General features: G+C 46.2%; 1 protein-coding gene across 2 annotated transcripts in view; it reads left to right on the top strand.

Annotated features, from left to right (window-relative positions):
• The window catches only part of mtcl2 (microtubule crosslinking factor 2), a 130,993-nt gene that overhangs the window by 79,507 nt on the left and 31,875 nt on the right, over window positions 1–19,611 (top strand). The gene's annotated exons all lie outside the window — the stretch shown is intronic.

The following is a 19,611-nucleotide window of genomic DNA, read 5'->3' as shown; positions in this document are numbered from 1 at the left end:
TTATATTCACCTTAACTACTGGTTGCCAATTCCACATCATTCTCTGAATTCCCTAATTGATATCTCGGTGACTATCTTACAATGATGGCCTCTAGTTGTGCTTTTCCCCACAAGTGACGGCAGACACTCTGCCTCGAGTTTTCAGGATTTATGGAGACTGCCTTATCTAAAATGGTGCCGCTGATCCAAAGTTTCTGCCCCTATATCCTGCATGGGCTATTTTCACCGAGTGGGGTGGGGCGGGAGAGGGAGGGAACGCGGATCGCATGAACTGGCGGGACATTTAAAAGTGCAGCTGATTGCAACCAGAAATGGTGTTCACCTGTGCGTGATTCTGTGACCACCCTCCAGCTCCCTTGCACATCAACCACGCACCTGTATTTAAACTTAAATTTTTTGTGCTCTGCAGGCAACGGTGGTCTTCCGCTAGCTTTACGACTATTGCACATACATTCTTTGCGCTTTCCCAAAAATTTAAAGAAGTGCCACAGAAAGTCTGCTAACACAAATGCAGGTGTGTGGCTGATATCCAAGGGAATTGGAAAGGCATCCAGGTGGGAAGAAGGATAGTGTGCGAGCTAAGGGGATGCGTGCGCAGCATGCCGAAGAACCTGGAAAGGAAGATTACGCCATTCTATGTACAAGGCAAAGAGGCACAAGAGCAGGAGCAACATGCTGCTAGAGGTAGGGGAAAGAGCAGGAGTTGGAGGCAGTGGGGAGGACCACAAGGTATTAGTCCAAAAAAAAAGTATATAGGTCCCGAGGCCATATCTGGACATGACCGAAAACCAGTGTAGATGAAGGCTAAGAATTTCCCGAGGAATGGTTGCAGAGATATGTTCCATGGTGCAACAAGATCTGGCACTACAGTCTGCAGATCCGCATAACGTTCCAGTAATATTCAAGGGGACAGTGGTTGGGAAATGTTTATGCTCATTCCAGGAGTCTTCCACAGAACTCTGACAATTTCGCAAGCAGCCTCCCACAGGTGCATCAAGGCCAATAGAGATGCCCTCTTTGGTAAGGTGGGAGAGCACATAAGTTATCCTTTGGATGTGTTTATACTGACGCAGAAGGCCAGGGACTTCATAGAAATAGCAGGCTTCTCTCAAGTGCAGAAAGTTGTAGTCTGCACTCACACCACCATAAGGGCACCAGCTAATCACCCAGATACTTTAATTAGCTGGAAATCCTTTCACCACTTAATGTCCTGTTGGTGTGTGAACACACTAAGCTGTTCCTGCACATACATGCACCTTATTTTGCAAGCTTTTCTAATGAATAACTCACCTTGCCAGAGCGTAGTAGGTTATGGAACCTCTTCCTACACTGGATCCAGGATCTGGCATGGTCTCCTGCTGTGTGCACAGTGGATGCTATCTCTTGCCATGTCCTCTTTGTGACTGTGGGTTAGTTGCAGCGGCCATTTGGGCGTGGCATGAGCCACTGTATCCATACAATCACTACAATGCAGAAGGAAGTAATTTGGCCCATCGAGTCTGCACTAACCCTCCGAAAGAGCACCCTACTTAGGGCCACTCCCCCGCCCTATTCCAGTAACCCCCACCTACCCTGCACATATCTGGACCTCCTAGGCTAGGAGCTGAAGGTCCTGGTCACTGAAGTGGGGCACCACCCCCGCTGCTTCTCAACTTTCCCTTCCTTGTGACACTCTGACATGACAAACAAAAATAACATGGACAGTTTTGATTGATCTCACAGAACATATGCCTGCTTACAAAAGGAACCATGGGTGCAATTCTCCCATCGGGAGACTAAGTTCCGACGCTGGAGACCAGAGTGTTTCACTCCGGCGTCGGAGCCCACTCCCAGTCCCTTATTCTCCCGCCCCCGGGGGGGGGGGGGGGGGGGCTAGGAGCAGCGCCGCGGCATTTACGTACGCCAGGCCTTGGCGCCGCATAAATGACGTGACCGGCGCCGCGTAAATGACATCACCCGCGCATGCGCGGTTGCCGTCCTCCCCGCGGCCGCCCCGCAAGAAGATGTCGGATGGATCTTGCGGGGCGGTGGAGGAAAGGAGGTCCTCCTTCAGAGAAGCTGGCCCGCCGATTGGTGGGCACCGATCGCGGGCCAGACCCCTTTTGACCCCCCCCCCCCCCCGGTGCAGGAACCCCTCCACACAGGCGGGCCCCCCCCCCCCCCCCCCCCCCCAGCGTTCCCCCCCTGTTCCTGCCGGCAGCGACCAGGTGTGGACGACGCCGGTGGGAACCTGTCGTGTTGGGCAGGCCTCTCGGCCCATACGGGCCGGAAAATTGCCGCTCGCCCGTTACCAACGGCAAGCGGCGATTCTCCCAGCGGCCAGCCGTGATTCTCGCCGCGCCGGTTTGGGTGGGGTGTGGGAGAATCGCGTGCGGGCGTCGGGACGGCGTGGCAGGACTCGCATGGCGCCCGGGCGATTCTCCCACCCAGCGTGGGGGGGGAGAATTCTGCCCATCATTCTTAAGTTCAGCAATACCTGATGATGGGGCTGGGTGGAGCATGGAGACAGGATATACGAACATCTGTTCCTGTCATTTACAGATGGCATGTTGTGCTGACACAAACTACTCTGCTGGCCTGCACCCTCTTGAGTCACACTATTCTACCATGACAGTGAGCAGCTGTAAGGGTCCTGTGCAAGGCTCAATTGCATGGCCACACCTATGGCAAATGTGGTGTGAACAGAGGTATTTTATTAATCTGAGTCAATACAGAACATCATGAGCAGCTGATGCTGCCAATTTGGTGTCACCTCCATCGCTGTGTCTTCTGCAGCTTTTCCAACCTTAACTTTGTAGAGTTTACTCCATAATGACAAGCTGAATAATTAGTAGTGATCTCTACATTTCCCCGAGGAAAACATTTGACAGGCCATCCCTCCCCAGTGTTGGCAAACAGGTGGACAACTATTACAGCTAGTGCTCACTGATCCTCTGATTGGATTCTCCTCCCAGGACCCACAATGCTCCCGCTACCTTCCTGGATCAAGAAGGAACTCTGTACAGGTTTGTCTCTTATACTGAAGCCGAGACATGTTCCTCATGCAGGCCCCACCTCTATATGACTACTGCTTCCGGGATCAGCAGATGGACTCCATCATGCCTCTTCCCCACCCCTCCCACGAACAAACATTAACGGCGCGATTTAGTGGCCGCATTACGCTTATGCGAGAGCGCGGGGAGGCCGTTAAATCGCAGGAGAGGCCAAAATTGAGAACCGTGCTGGGCACTGATCTGTCAACAATCCAACCGAGCCGCAGCTGTTAGCCAAATTAGAATCCCATCACTTAAGCATAATCTCCATACAATTAACAGGAGCTACCCCCTATCTAACAGCCTCCCATAATCTAAAGGCTCCCCAACAAATAGTCACGTGGGCGCGATTAGTACTCCTTTTTAAAAATGTGAAACTGGCAGAAGGGCTGCTTTGGGGATCTGAGGCGGTGAATAGCCATCCTCCCTCCCGAGCAATGAACTCGGGGACACGGGTTGCTGCCCTGGGGCGGGCAGCCTCTGTCGAGGTGGGCCGCCATCAAGGGGAGTTTGCAGAGCACGGTGTGGCCTCAGCTGGAGGGAGTGGGGGTAGATGGGCGTCTAAGCGCCTGCGGATCTGCCATTGCACCCCCTGGATCATATGTTCCTGGGGCAACCCCAGCCGCCAATCTTACCGACCACCCATAACTCTCATTGACTGCAGAGGCCCCTGGCCGCGTGGCTGAAGGGTGTTGCCAACAGGGAATTAACAATCCTAGTTAAGTGAGCACTTCACACCTGCCAAGCGGATTCCCGTGGATAGGCGTGCCATGTAGCATGCGGGAGTTATTGCCTAGCATCCCAATTAGACCATGATGCCTGTAGCATCTGGGATTCCTCCAATTGACTATGGACCTGCTGGAGGGTCGCTGACATCCCCCTCTGAATCGCACAGCTGCACACTGGCGTTTGCATCAGCTCCGGGTAAACCTGGTCCAGAGGCTCCGCATCTGACCAGGACCCAGTTGGGTCCTGGGATCCAGCCGATCTCCAATTGCTTTCAGCCTGGGCGTTCATGCCTCCACCTAATGTGTATCAGCAACTATGTGGTGCTCACCAGAATGTGCCCCAGAAACCAGTCCACGACTTTCACCGGGTTGTGTGTCTCTGTGCGGGTGAGGATGTGGGTTACAGCTGTGACGCATTGACAGTGGCATCCTTGGAGCTCACCTCCGAGGTTTTCTCACAGGAGGCAGAGGGGGGACAACACCAGATGGGCCGGCACCGTCAGCGGGAGGGATGGGTGATTCTGTATAGCATTGACAACTCGCGAGTGGATTGGATTTGGATTTTGTTTATTGTCAGGTGTACAGAGGGACAGTGAAAAGTATTTTTCTGCGAGCAGCTCAACAGATCATTAAGTATATGAAAAGAAAATACAAAATAGGGCAACATAAGGTTTACAATGTAACTCCATAACACTGGCATCGGGTGAAGCATACAGGGGTGTAGTGTTAATCAGGTCAGTCGATAAGGGGGCCGTTTAGGAGTCTGGTAACAGCGGGGAAGAAGCTGTTTTTGAGTCTGTTCGTGCCAGTTCTCAGACTTTTGTATCTCCTGCCTGATGGAAGAAGTTGGAAGAGTGAGAAAGCCAGGTGGGGGAGTCTTTGATTATGCTGCCCGCTTTCCCCAGACAGTGAGAGGTGTACATGGAGTCAATGGATGGGAGGCAGGTTCATGTGATGGACTGGGCTGTGTTCACGACTCTCTGAAGTTTCTTGCGGTCTTGGGCCGAGCAGTTGCCATACCAGGCTGTGATGCAGCCAGATAGGATGCTTTCAATGGTGCATCTGTAAAAGTTGGTAAGTGTTAATATGGACATGCTGAATTTCCTTAGTTTCCTGAGGGAAGTATAGGCACTGTTGTGCTTTCTTGGTGGTAGCGTCGACGTGGGTGGATCAGGACAGATTTTTGGAGATGTGTACCCCTAGGAATTTGAAACTGCTAACCATCTCCACCTCGGCCCCGTTGATGCTGACAGGGGTGTTTACAGTACTTTGCTTCCTGAAGTCAATGACCAGCTCTTTAGTTTTGCTGGCATTGAGGGATACATTGTTGTCGCTACACCACTCCACTAGGTTCTCTATCTCCCTTCTGTATTCTGACTCGTCATTATTCGAGATCCGGCCCACTACGGTCGTATCATCAGCAAACTTGTAGATGGACAGTTCATCTGGGTGGGGGTCGGTGGACCTTCATCTCTGTGCCGTACGCTGACCTCTGTGTTGGTGACAGATCTGCCCACGGCCTCTTACTCGTAGGGAGTGAGAACGCTGGCATCTGGCACCCCTCCACCCATATTCGCCCTGTCCCATCAGTTGTGGCCCAACTTTTCCTTTCGGGGACTCAGATGGGGTATCGTTAGCCGCTCAAGTCGTTCATCGCAGGGGTTGGAGAGACGGGTCGTCTGGGGGGGAAATGGGGAGAATTGAGAGTATGGGGAATAAGGGATATGCACACCCACGCAATTTGCTTGTGCTGGTGCAGGTCTTGGATGCCCAAAAACAAAAGTACCTCCTTAGAGAGTTTGTAACTCCTGAGAGAAACCTGCTGAGTCGTCGGGAGCATACTGAAAGGTAAATGTAAATTGTTTTGACACCTTTCAATGTCACTATTAAATGTTATATTGTAATGTAGATGTGTTTTTAATGCAGTGATTCATGGGGATCTTTTCGTTATTGCAACGAATCAGAAAGCTTAACCCCCCCCCCCCCCCCCCTTGTCTCTGTATATGCTCTTTTAAAGAAACAATAAACCAATAAAATAAAATAAACTGTTAAAGTGACAGCCCCTTAAATGGGCAATGTAACAAAGGACAAACATTTGAAGGAAACTAGTTAAAATGTCATTCCTGGAGCCGACAATGCACTCCATCATGGAGTGCCCACCGATCATGGAAGGCCTTGAGCGTGCTGGTGGGCACCACATTCACCCTCTCTAGGGACATCAGGGTGCAAACGTAGCTGCAGAATGGGGCAGACATTCTGGTCTCACAACCCCTTCCATGGCCCGCTGCCTCAATCTGTTAATGACTGCCATACCTAGGCCCAGGTGCAGACTCCCACAAGGAGGTCCTCTGATGGCTCACCCCCCTCTGCACCAGGTAACTAAAGATCCGAAGCTCAAGGCTGAAATGTAACAAGCAGCTGCTTAAAATTATTAAATATTAAATAATTTCTGACAATCTATATAAATGTGGAACAGGGACTCCTCAAGGCTGCAGAAAATACAGGCGGCCGGGTGTCCATGAACCACCTGAACCTACAATATATAGTATTATTGTATGCAACACCTTCAAGCCAGATCCCCGCTGGTTAAAGGGAGGACTCCAACATTGAGAGCCCTCCACTGGGGATCCCTGCTATCTCTGGATGGCTGGGCAGAACACCATGCAATGCCCGCACTGATGACACGGGTGGGGAAGTGAAGGGTGCATAGCAGCAGCCCAGACAGGAAGCCCCTCCATCTGGAAAGGAAAGCCATGGAGGGAACTTATGCAAGACAGCCCAAAATGTGGGGCCAAGGTTCCTTGTGGCCAATGTGAAATTCTATCTGAACAGGGATCAGTTCAGTTGGACAGTGTCCTTTTATATGCTCTTTTTAAAGAACTGTAAATCAATAAAAGAAATATAAAGGGGGAGGCAGCCTCTGGTGGGACACTGTCAATAAATCAAACATTAAAAGGAAACTTAACAAATCAAATTAAAATGGTGTTCCTGGGGCTGATGATGCACGCGAGCCCGCACAGTGCCCACCAGTCCCAGAAGACCGAGTGCCAGTGCTCCCTCTCCAGGGCCACCTAGCTGCAAACATAGTTGCAGAAGAGGGGCAGACAGTTAGATCGAACAACTCCTTCAACTGCCTTGACTGATTAACAGTGGCTCTTTGTAATCTTTTGAGTAACCAATTCAACTAAATTAAACTGAGGGACAAATTAAGAGGCAGCCCCTTAAAAGGGCACTGCATTAAACAGAAACAAATCACAAAGGAAACTTAAAAACATTGAACTAAAATGTGATTCAAGGGGTTGATTAAACACCCCAATCCCTGCGGTGCCCACTGGGTATGGAACGCCTCAATGGTGCCAGACAATACTGCACTGTGAAGTGTTTCTCCCTATAGAACATAGAACAATACAGCGCAGTACAGGCCCTTCGGCCCACGATGATGCACCGAAACAAAAGCTATGTTTGAGCTTGGTGCCTCGTCCAATGCTAAATTGTCCCCTGCATTATTCCCATACAGTTGTTCACATTTGAACAGGTGTAATTAGCATTAGAAGAGACACCAAGCTCAAACATGGGGAAGAACAGTGCTGCCGGTGACTTATTATCAAAGATGAATCTGGACGCTTTAGAGCGGGGATAGTTCTTCAGAGATCAGGAGAGACCATTGTAACAGTTTGAGAGGTTGGTAACGCATCCTTCAGACGATTAACATAAAATGTGGTCTCGTTCACACTTTTAGGACTTCAAACCTCAAAAGTGCAGCCAGCACGATAGTATGATCTGTGATTTTTCCACCTGTGAAAGTTAATGTGGGAGAAGGTTCCTTATCGGTGGAAAGGAAACTTTCATTTACATTTCTGATGACCACCAGGCATCTCAAAGTGATTTACAGCCAATGAAGTAATTTATGGGATGGAATTTAGTGAGGGCGGTGGGAGGGCACAACATGTGCCAGCAAAGCTGCCCTGCCAACCCGATCTCTGGGAGCCCTGAGGGAACTAAGGCCCTAATTGGCTCCACATGGGACATTTTATTGCAGGACTTCAGCCAGTGGGGCAAAATCCCCACACTCGACATCTTCCAGCCGGTAGACAGGGGTGTCTCGATTACCGGCAGCACCATCGGCAGGAATGGCTGCTGCCGATAATTCACTTGGGCCGTCACCAGAAATCCGTGGAGAAAGGTTAAAGAAGGTGGGATGAGTGTCACCAGCAAGGGAAAGAGTGATGTCAGATTAAAGAGTAGGGATGTGGCTCCCAACTTGATCAGGCACCATGTACCTTTGAATCAGGAAACCTCTCACCACCACTGGGCCGCAAGAAAATGCCAACAGGGCTTCTGTACAGTCTTCATGCATGACGAGTTTTTTTACTGCTGCTGATTAAATATCAACATTAATTGCTCACTATAGAGAGCAGCACGGTGGTGTAGTGGTGCTTCACTACACCACACTGCTGCCTCACTGCGCCGAGGTTCGATCCCGGCCATGAGTCATTGTCCGTGTGGAGTTTGCACATTCTCCCCGTGTCTCTGTGAGTCTCACCCCCACAACCCAAAGATGTGCAGGGTAAGTGGATTAGCTGTGCTAAATTTCCTCTTAATTGGGGAAAACAAATAATTGGGTACTCTACAACTAAAGGGTTAAGTTGGCAGGATCTCCACCCCACACCCTTCTGTCTGATTTCACAGCCCACACCCCTCGTCGCCACCTCTGAACTTGCCCGAGGGGACATTAGATTTTTGCCCGAGGCAAAATCTTAAAAACTTCCTCAAACAGCAATATGATTTGTGATGTTGATTAAGGCCACAAAACTAGGGATAACTCCCCTGCTCTTATTTTAAATAGTCCTATTGGATCTTTAATTTCCACCCAAAGCAGGCAGATGGGACCTCAGACTTAACATCACATGTCTTATGGTCTTATGGCATCCAAACGATGGCACTACCAACAGTACAGCACTTCCTGAGTACTGAACTGGAGTGTCAACCAAGATTTTTGTGCTCAAGCCCAAGAGTGGGACTTGAACCAAAATCTTCGGCTCAGAGGCAAGTGTGTTACCCACTGAGTGATCACTGACCCAGTCGATCCAATATATCTGGTTTATAGTAAGCAATGTTCCCTCTGATGAAAGAGGTTCCAAGTATTCCCTCTTCTGTTTAATGATGTTTCTATTTTCTGTCCATCATTATTTTGTATTCATTCTCAAGATGAGAGCATCACTGGCAGGGCATCATTTATTGCCTATCCCTAATTGCCCTAGTTTGATACAGAGTCTTGCTAGACCACTACAGAAGCCAGGTAAGAATTGCCAGTGTGGGACTAAAGTTACATATCTGCCACACTGGGTAAAAATAGCAGGTTTCCTTTTCTAAAGTACCAGTCATCCAATTGAGTTCTTTGTATGTGTGAAGTACTATACCTCACATTGTATATTTATATAAAATAAATATAGATAGGTTCATTGCTTTTTCTCAAATTTTAAAACTGAACAAAGACCTTTAAAATATCTGAACCTATGTCTGTCTGGGAGCCCTGTACAAAAGAAGCTACTTGGCAGTTTTGGAAACACTTGCACTCCTTATCTCTGAGGAGCCACTAATGACCATCTGTGAATTATACAGCCCAACTTCAAAGAGAGATATAAAAGGATCATCTGCATTTAATAACCCAGGCTGGCCAGAACGCGACACATTGCCTGCTAAGACAAAGACCCCATAACCTTCCTTTCACTTCCTAATGACGGAGACATTTAACAGTCGTTGGAATCCAGACAATGGATCCTTTGTCAAAGACCTAGTGGAGAGGTGGGACTCATGTGACATGGGCCTCTGGCCTGTGGAACAAGTAATATCGCCTTCTGAACTGCATAACTCAGTCTTCTCTTTACCATCTAACTAGCAGCCTCACAGACAAGGAGCTCTGGCAGGTGGAATACTTGGCCCCAACTACATTACTTCTTCTGGAAATATGCACCATCACCGACAAAACAGATTGTTCCCTGCATGTCTATCTCATCATGTGTACTCAACACCACTGGAAAAGTGAATTATCCAGCATCTGATTTCAACCTGCTGACCGACCTCCATGAAGGAATACCTCATTGGACTTGATTTTGGACTTTGGAACCCACATATTTCCTTTCTGTGTGGTCTCTGTACTTGAATCTATCTTTTCTCTATCCCTCTCTTTTACTATCTGAATGCGAGGGGGATGTTGCAAATCCTCTTTTTGTATTTTGAGTGTGTGCAAATAAATTAACCCTTTGATTTCATCCTATCTCGAGTTTGCTGTGGGCTAATTAATACAAAAAAGTCTGATTGTACCAAAACCGAGGCATTGGGATAAACTTATAAAAAAGAAAACCAATCAAAACACCTTTTTGTTACTGATGGATGAGAGGGGAGATTAGCGCTGTTTAAATTAACCTCCCTTCTGTCTGTAACAGAAATTGGGAGCTCAAATCCAGGAATACCCATTTTAATTTGACCAGAGTCCAAGACATGAGCCAAATCTGATATAAACGAGCCAATCAAAAATTTCAGTAGCTGGAACCAATTTTAAAGCATCAGTAACTTACCACAGCAAATTTCTTTCTCCTGAAGAAAATGGCAACTTTTGATGTTCAGATGTGGTCAAGCAAAGAACAAAGAAAAAGAAAGAACCAAGAAAATTACAGCACAGGAACAGGCCCTTTGACCCTCCAAGCCTGCACCGCCCGTGCTGCCCATCTGAACTCAAACTAAAAAACCCTACCCTTCCGGGGACCATATCCCTCTATTCCCATCCTATTCATCCTATTTGTCAAGACGTCCCTTAAAAGTCACTATCGTACCTGCTTCCACAACCTCTCCCCGGCAGCGAGTTTCAGGCTCCCACCACCCTCTGTGTATAAAAAATTGCCTCGTTCAAGGCAAGGCAAGAAGATTTGAATGGTGAAGCGTTAGCATCACTTAGCACAGAGCAATGGAAAGTTATAGCTAGCGTGGTACAGCTAAAGCTGCCCAGTAAAGTGAAGAGAACTGATCCAGTTGTTGGTGGAACATTTGGATCTCTCGTACCTGGTAGAGCTGGTAGATGAAGGGCTCAACCATGGCTTTGAATTCCCTCCCCTAACCAAATTTGAACTGGAAAAGCTGATAGTACAGCAAGAATTTCAAGAAAGGGGAAGTGAGAGAGAGAGCAAGGGAACAGGAGACAGAAAAGAGAAGAATTTTAGCTCCGAAAATTGGAAATGGAACTAACAGCTCAAAGAGAGAGAGAGAGAGAGACCAGACAACTGAAAATGGCATGAGAAAATGCCTCCCTTCCCTGTAGCACTTCCCATCTCCCTCACCCAGAACCACTCTTGAGACCTCATGTGTATTAGATTCTTTCCCAGAATCGAAGAGGATGATGCGGGGTCATTATTTTGCCACTTTTGAGAAAGTAAAAGGACAGCTAAAATGGCCATCAGATATCTGGACCTTCTTAATTCAAGGACAGCTGTCGGAGAGCCCAATAGGTCTACTCAATGTTGACTCCTGATGTCTCCGTGAATTATGAGCAGATCAAGGCTGCCATCCTAAGTGTCTACGAGTTAGTCCTGGAGGCAAATCATCAACAATTCAAAACATTTGCAAGAGCCCACACAAACCTACCTCTGGTTCAAACATAGAACATTACAGCGCAGTACAGGCCCTTCGGCCCTCGATGTTGCGCCGACCTGTGAAATCACTCTAAAGCCCATCTACACTGTTCCCTTATCGTCCATATGTCTATCCAATGACCATTTGAATGCCCTTAGTGTTGGCGAGTCCACTACTGTTGCAGGCAGGGCATTCCACGCCCTTACTACTCTCTGAGTAAAGAACCTACCTCTGACATCTGTCCTATATCTATCTCCCCTCAATTTAAAGCTATGTCCCATCATGGTAGACATCACCATCCGAGGAAAAAGGCTCTCACTGTCCACCCTATCTAATCCTCTGATCATCTTGTATGCCTCAATTAAGTCACCTCTTAACCTTCTTCTCTCTAACGAAAACAATCATGTTTGACCAATGGTAAAGTCCCTAAAGATCCCACGCACCTATGGGGGTGGGGGGGGGGGGGGGGGGGTGTTGTGTGAGTTAGTATTGTCGGAGGAATTCAAAAATTCCCTACCCTCTAACCTGCTGGTGCACTTAATGGAGCAGAGAACCCTCACAACCAGGGATGCAGCAGTCACAGCGGACAGCTACGATCTTGGCCATAGGCCCGGAAACTCCAGCAGACCCTGTCCAAACATTCCCTTGAACACGAGAAAGATAAGCAGAGCCATATAGATAGGAAAGCCCCCACTACCCAGAAAATAAATTCAAAGGAATTGTCTGCAGCCCAAAAGGAGAATAACAGGAGGCTAGTGTGTTCCCTTTTTAATAAAATAGGCCATTCCAGGCCGGAGTTCTGGAAATTGCGAGAAAATCCTGTAGGCCTTATAGGACTGCATATGAGTAGTCTCTCGAAAGACACCCCCAATAGGGTAGTGTGGCAAACAGATTGAGTCTCTTACTACAGAAGCTTGTCTTTTGGAGGTCATGGACACTCTGTGTCCGAACCAGGCAAACACCCAGAGAACTGATGGAGTTTTGTCGTTTCTGGAGCAGTGTTTACCTACCCATCCCAAAATGTGAGCAAGTCCATTGTTCTTCTCCAGGACACAGGGACCTTGATGTTGGAGGGAAACCTAAACCTACCTCCCAACCATAGTCCCCTTTATAGGCCAGAACCCTGATTCCTGGAGTGGAAGAATGATCTGTGTTTGCATCCCTCCATAGGGTCCACCTCGAGTGTGACCTTGTTTCAGGCCCTGACATAGTAGGGATTTCCCCTGACCTACCATAGACAGGAATCGTTTTCCTCTTGGCTGGCAGCAAAGTGTTAGCCAGCACAAGAAAAGAGGCCAGCATCAGCCAGCAGAAATCTACAGGAGCGCAGGAGAGGGGCAAATGTTTAGAGGCCCAAGTGTGGCCATTGAGCGAGTGCTGCTTGAATGTAACACAGCCAAATCCAGACCAGTAAATTCAAAGGAAGGACCAATCGAATTTAAAATAGACTCCCAGAATTCAACCGGGACCAGAGACGTTCCAGAGCAGGGAAAAAGGTAGTGAGGGAGATGCCACACATAGTCAAAGAGCCTGAGGGAAACCAAGTTATTAAATCAGGAAAGATCTGGTCAGAAGGAGATGGATCATCTGCTAGGGCGAAGGCCTCACAACATTCCTTTCAAGTCCTAATGGTGGAGACATTTAACAGTCTTTGTAATCCAGACAATGGATTTACATCCTTTATGAAGGATCTGGTGGAGAGATGGAAGTCATGTGACATGGGCGCCTGGTTTGTGGAACAAGTAATATTGCCTTTCTGAACTGCATAGCTCATTCTTCTGTTTGCAATCTAACCAGCAGCCTTAAAGAGGAACTCTGCCAGGTGGAACATCTATACTGCTTTTGCTGGAAATTTTGTACCCACATACAAGACTGATTCATCTCTGTATGCCTATCTCATCATGTGGAGTTAACACTACCGAAAAAGTGAATTATCCAGGACCGGCGTTCAACCCACTGACCTCCATGAAGGAATACCCTTTGCTTCACAAATATCTGTCTCCAGGGAACCACTTTTCCTGATTTTAGTGGAGGGAGGAACACGTAATGTGCTTGTATAAGATCCCATTGGCATCCACTTCAGCACAACATTAACCCATTTAAAACGTACAGGTTAACATCTGATTTTAAATAGGAGGAGAAATGTCATATAACCCCAATAAAAACCATTCACTGATTTTGGAAAGAGTAATTTATATGAATAAATCAGTTTAGAGGTAACTTTCGTGTAGCTTTGAGGGTAAAGTATATTTAACTGAAGTTCATATATTTTATTTGCATCGAATTCTGAATTAGTTAACAATTTTTAATATCTATCTTCGATTACAAGTGAGAGTATTCTACTCTGGTAGCTCCATAGATCCCCTGTTCAGCAAAATAAGATTTAAATATGAAAGCAAAACATTACGGGTGTTGGAAAACAAAAGCAGAAAGTAGTGGAAGTAGTCTGCAGGTCAAGAAGCATCCGTGAAAAACAGTCAGTTTTTCAGGTTGATAGCCTTTCATCAGAACTCTACACTGCAATTGCTGACAGTGATATGATACACTGATTCCATGGCCCAGATTTGACCATAGAACTGCATTATCAATGCCTGCTATTAGTTAGACTTGCCCTAATGCATTTAGGTTTTTAAAAATTTTGCATGGCAAAATTACAGAAAATGTAGCCAGGGGACCAGAGCTGCATCTACACCCCCTGCCCCCCCCCCCCCTCTCTCCCCCCCCCCCCCCCCCCCCCCCAAGCAATCAAATCGAAGGATTGGTGTGTGGATTAGACTGCGTGAATTCAATGACAAATCAGTGACAAAGAGGGAAAGCAGAGAATGAATAAAAGAGACAGAAAAGCTTTTAAGAAAAAAATTCACATTTTTAAGTTTAACATTTTAAAAATCCCCACCTAATGAATTCAGAGTCCACACTTGATCTAATTAATTTTGAGTGTCAGGCAGGATGATTTCCGTTATTAACACTCATCACATCATTAGAATGCTTAGACTTGAAATATCAGGACTTCACTCTCTGTGGTGAGTTCCCAAGTTCAAAGCCACAGAAATGTAGCAACATCACACCATTCAAAGCATTTCAATCATAGGGGAGGCAGTGAGATGCCATTTTTGTGCCACTAACAGCAAAGCAGCGCAACTTGGGACAGCAACCTTTGGAAATTCATGATTAACCATGCATCGGTCCCTCGACTGAAGTTGCCGTGTCATTTGTGTACAAGTAATGGTGAGCGCCATTAGCCTCAGCATTCATTTAAGAGAAAGATCAGGGACCATCACAATTTGTTGATGGACTTAAATAATGTAGTTTTAATATTACCGGCATTGACATTTGTGGATTGCAGCATTTACTGCAATACTCAGGGCATGTTCAGGATACGAATTCGAATCTAAAATTCTAAAGCATTTGCATAATCTATCCAAATTGTAGACTTTTAAGAGGGTCACTGAATCTTTTGGCACCACAGTTCATGGAATCGCCACCCCCTTTTTTTTTTGCTCAACACTGTGACTTGCAGATGTAACTAAGCCACACCATTACAACCTTCAGCTCAGCAGACCACAGTTTCCTTTATCAGGCTGACTGAGGGCCACAGCTGCATATTTGCCCCTGGGAATGGAAAGGCTGTGATTCAGACGGAAATGTGTAATCCATGTAATATCTCATGAACCTTCTCCTGAGAAATAACCCCGAAAGAAAGATTATATTCATTTTTTTTTTACAGAAACTCATTAGTATTTGGGAATTTCAAGCTAGTATGGAGTAGAAATAAAAACAGGAAAAAACCTTGCATTTAAATAGCACCAGACCCACCTCTCTTCTCAATAGCCGGGCCCATCCAGCAAAGTTCTGTCTGTGCTGATAGTGCTCATTCAGAGAATTGTACTCCACAATAATAATAATAATTTTTATTGTCACAAGTAGGCTTACATTAACACTACAATGAAGTTACTGTGAAAAGCCCCAAGTCACCACATTCCGGCGCCTGTTCGGGTACACAGAGGGAGAATTCAGAATGTCCAAATTACCTAACAGCACGTCTTTCAAGACTTGTGGGAGGAAACCGGAGCACCCGGAGGAAGCTCACGCAGACACGGGGAGAACTTGCAGACTCCACACAGATAGTGTCCCAAACTGCAAATTGAACCTGGGACCCTGGAGCTCTGAAGCAACAGTGCTATCCACTTGTGCTACTATGCTGCCCATTAAATGGGCCATGATTTGTTGTAGCATGGCATCTAGTGATGTCTGTCGCGCTCTTGCATAATTATGGGGTGAACTCCCTGATGCTGGTAGGAGGTTTCCCGATCAGGCAGAAAATGGAGTGTCAACGACACTGATCCCGGTCCAATGCTCTGGTCCCCCGCTACAGCGAGGAAAATGCCCTATGCCAACCGCAGTTTGCTTCCACTTTCATCTGATTAACGGCCTGAAAGCCCAAGTCTCCTCACACACCGCATTTCCCCCAACTTCCATTATGCACCCATCCCCAACAACTGGAAATCCTCCCAGCAGGATTTGGTGCACATTGTCCAAGCATGGTCCCGACGCGGTAGCCCCGTGTTGAGTCAAGGCTGTCAGCTAAGTGCTTTCACTTCCTCTTTTTAACAGCAGCAAGCGCATTGCTACATTTGATGTGGTGAGGAACTGTCAATTATAGCAGGAATGTTTATAAACATTGTGGTTAGTATCAAAGCAGGGCACTTGAGATACATTCAAGCGTGAATGGAAAGCTAGATCAACAATTCACAAAGCAGCTGTCTCTGGAATAATAACACTGACAATCACTGGCTAATGCAATGTATTGACGTGTGAAAATGAATGGAAAATTTGCATTTTAAAGGCTGGCAAAGGGGTTGCAGCCCTTTGAAGTGTACTTATCATACATACATACATTCATACATACATTGTGCAGAAGGAGGCCATTCGGCCCATCGATTCTGCACCGGCCCTTAGAAAGAGCACCCTATTTAAGCCCAAGCCTCCACCCTATCTCCGTAACCCAGTAACCCCACTTAATCATTCAGAGGATTTCGAGGAAGCCGCTGAAACTTGGAGCAACTGCTGCTTTAAGCACTTATGTCTGAAGCAGCAAATGTTGGGGAAGGGCAAGTGAAAATGCAGTAATTCTTCACTCTACTGCCTGGCCTACTCTTCAGCTTTCAGGCAGCGGTCTCTAAGAGGGGTGACGCCACACTTGTAATAATTAATTTTCAGTGCCTAGGAGGTTGATTGTCAGTAATTAACACTTACCACAACACTTACAGAATGCTGTGATTTGAAATGGACAAGCCTTAACTTGCTTTAGCAAGTTTAGTTGACACCTACCATACAAATACAGCAGCTCCACACCATGCAATATTTTTGAATGATGAAGCAGACAGTAAAATGTCATTTTCAGATTCCTACTGCCAGGCAGCACAACTCGGCCAGCAGTTTTTACTTATTTGTGATAAATGTGCATTTGTCCTCCTGAAAGTCCTGTAACTTTTGTGCACAAGTAACACTAACATTAGCTACACCATTATTTCATCAGAAAAGATTATCATCGTTGTAACTTAATAGCAACTAACAGTAGAATTTATAAGATTTCTCAGATTCAGCTACCATAACAATCAAGTGATGTTTGGCTACATTGTTGTGAATACAATATATTCCCTTTTTCATTTTATATTGGAGTGAACACCAATGATATTGGCAGATGGAGTTAGTGGGAGCTACATGCAATAGATACCACCATAAGAATTCTGACAAAGGAAAAATGTATATTTCCTATCGGAATGGAGATGCAAGCACATGATGATTATTTGAAAGAATGCAAATGTTGCAAGATCTCAGTTAAGTAACATAACCTTGCATCACTATTTTTATAGAATAGGTCTATTTTTTCCTGTTCCCAGTGTTATGTTGCGGTCGATTCCAGCCCCACAGGCCCCAGAGTCCCAACACAAGTGAATTAACCAATAATTTGTAGAAAATTCACAGAATCTTTGGCCCTTTGACTGCTCAATACGTTATAGCCACCAGGTCTGTAAGTTGCACACAATAACTGTTTATTTATAACAGAAACAAAGTTGAAATATGCAGTAATTACAACGGAATACGGCCAGCAAATCTACTACTCCCCCCTTTTACACTCCCACCCTCTACCCAAACACACAAAAGTCAACAGGTTGAACTCTCAGGATGCATAGGGAGCGAAGCCACCAGTGTAGTGTTGGAGATGGTCTTTTAGTAGAAACATTCAGTCAGTACTCCCAGACAATAGAATTTCTTCTGGAGAATCACTTTAACTTTTATAAATCTGGGCCTTCTTTCAAAGGAACAGCCTCAGGACTGTTTAATTCTTACTTGTTTCCAACTCCACCAGAATGACCAACAGCCTCACTGAGGTAATAATAGAGTTCCCCACATCAAATTCGACAGGGCTTGAAACATCTGAAACCAAAAAGACAATGCTGGAAAATCTCAGCAGGTCTAGCAGCATCTGTAGGGAGAGAAAAGAGCTAACGTTTTGAGTCCAGATCACCCTTTGTCAAAGCTAAAGACAGAAAAAGTGGGAAATATTTATACTGTGGAGTGAGAATGAAAGATGACACAAACTGGAGGAACAACATCTCATCTTCCGGTTAGCATGCTCCAGCCTCGGAGAATCGCGCACCGGCACGGTTGCGCAATTCTCCGGCCCGGCGCAGGGCTGGGAGAATCACGCCCACATGTCTGTCCTTTGCCTGCTGGCAATGTTCCAGTGAAGCACAACGCAAACTAGAGGAACAACATCTCATCTTCCGGTTAGGCACGCTGCAGCCTTCCGGTCTCAACATCGAATTCAACAACTTCAGAAGATTAGCTGTACCCACCTCAACCCATTTCTTTCCATCTCATTTCATTTTAACTTTTTTTTACCATTTCTTTCTCTCTTGTTTTTCTTTATATATATCCCCCCCCCCCCCATCTTATCCACCTTTCCTTACCCTTTCTTCATTTTGCTTCCCCCCCTTCCCCTCCCCCAACATCTACATCTGTCACAGTTTACCCTCTGATAGTTTCTCTGCAGTTTGGTCTTTCACACCTTTTGTTCTCTCTGGGGACTGCCATTAGCACTCTTTCCCCTTGCTGTCTGTGGCTATCAGCACCCCGTTTCCCTGGGTTTCAGTGGTCATGACTCATCTTTCATTCTCACTCCACAGTATATATATTTCCCACTTTCTCTGTCTTTAGCTTTGACAAAGGGTCATGTGGACTCAAAACGTTAGCTCTTTTCTCTCCCTACAGATGCTGCCAGACCTGCTGGAATTTTCCAGCATTTTCTTTTTGGTTGCAGATTCCAGCATCCGCAGTAATTTGCTTTTCAACATCTGAACCCTGCCTGCAGCTAGTGGCTTGACTTTGGTTTCCTTGCAGTTCAGTCTGGCTGTGCAGAGAGAGTGTTTTTTTACCTCGGATCTTTGGAACAAATCCATTAAATGAGAGAGAGAGAGAGAGAGAGAGAGAGAGGGTCAGACTGCCTCCTTCCAGGCTTCCAAGCCAAAAACGCATGTAAAAGAGAAAACAGTCACACAGAGGAAGGAACATTCCAGAGAAAACCTCAACCAATCGGCAGAGCAATTTGAGTCAGTCCATTGTCTGACGGTCAAGTCCATCAAGGTGTGTCAGCACTGATCTCCCTGGAATCTGCTGGGTGAAATGCAAATAGCGTCATGCAACCTGCTTTGCCTTAGGATCGGTGGTTGGTCATCAGTTTAAACCAGCGACTCGAATTAAAGGCAAAGTCCATTTTAAAGGCACTGGTACATTAATTATCCATGTACAAAAATTGGAATAACCAAAATAAAATAAAGGGAAAACAGGCGACAATCAGGAATTAAACAGGAAGATCCCTACACCAGAATCATCGTGGTTGTATCAATTGTTTTCACCTCGCTTCCAGTTTCAGCCTAAAGCAACAAGTTTATCCATTGTGGGGCACAGTCACTAATATATTGTGGTTATAACTCTATTCCGGTTTTCAGGAGTTAAGAATCATGAACTTAAACATCCTCGGGTGTTCAAAAAATATTTTATACCAGCCTGAGACAGAATATAAATCATATCAGATTAAGTGTCCAAGACATGACTTAAATCCATATTAGTGGTTGGAAGCATTTTTATCATTCAGTCTATTAGGCCCAATATATGCAGTTCTGAAATTGAGTCCATAGAATAGAACATAATTAGCCGCT

This window comes from Scyliorhinus torazame, chromosome 8, assembly GCF_047496885.1.
Source record: "Scyliorhinus torazame isolate Kashiwa2021f chromosome 8, sScyTor2.1, whole genome shotgun sequence".
Taxonomy (NCBI): Eukaryota; Metazoa; Chordata; class Chondrichthyes; order Carcharhiniformes; family Scyliorhinidae; genus Scyliorhinus; species Scyliorhinus torazame.
Note: the sequence above shows the minus strand (reverse complement) of the source record. Positions and strands in the feature narration are given on the sequence as shown.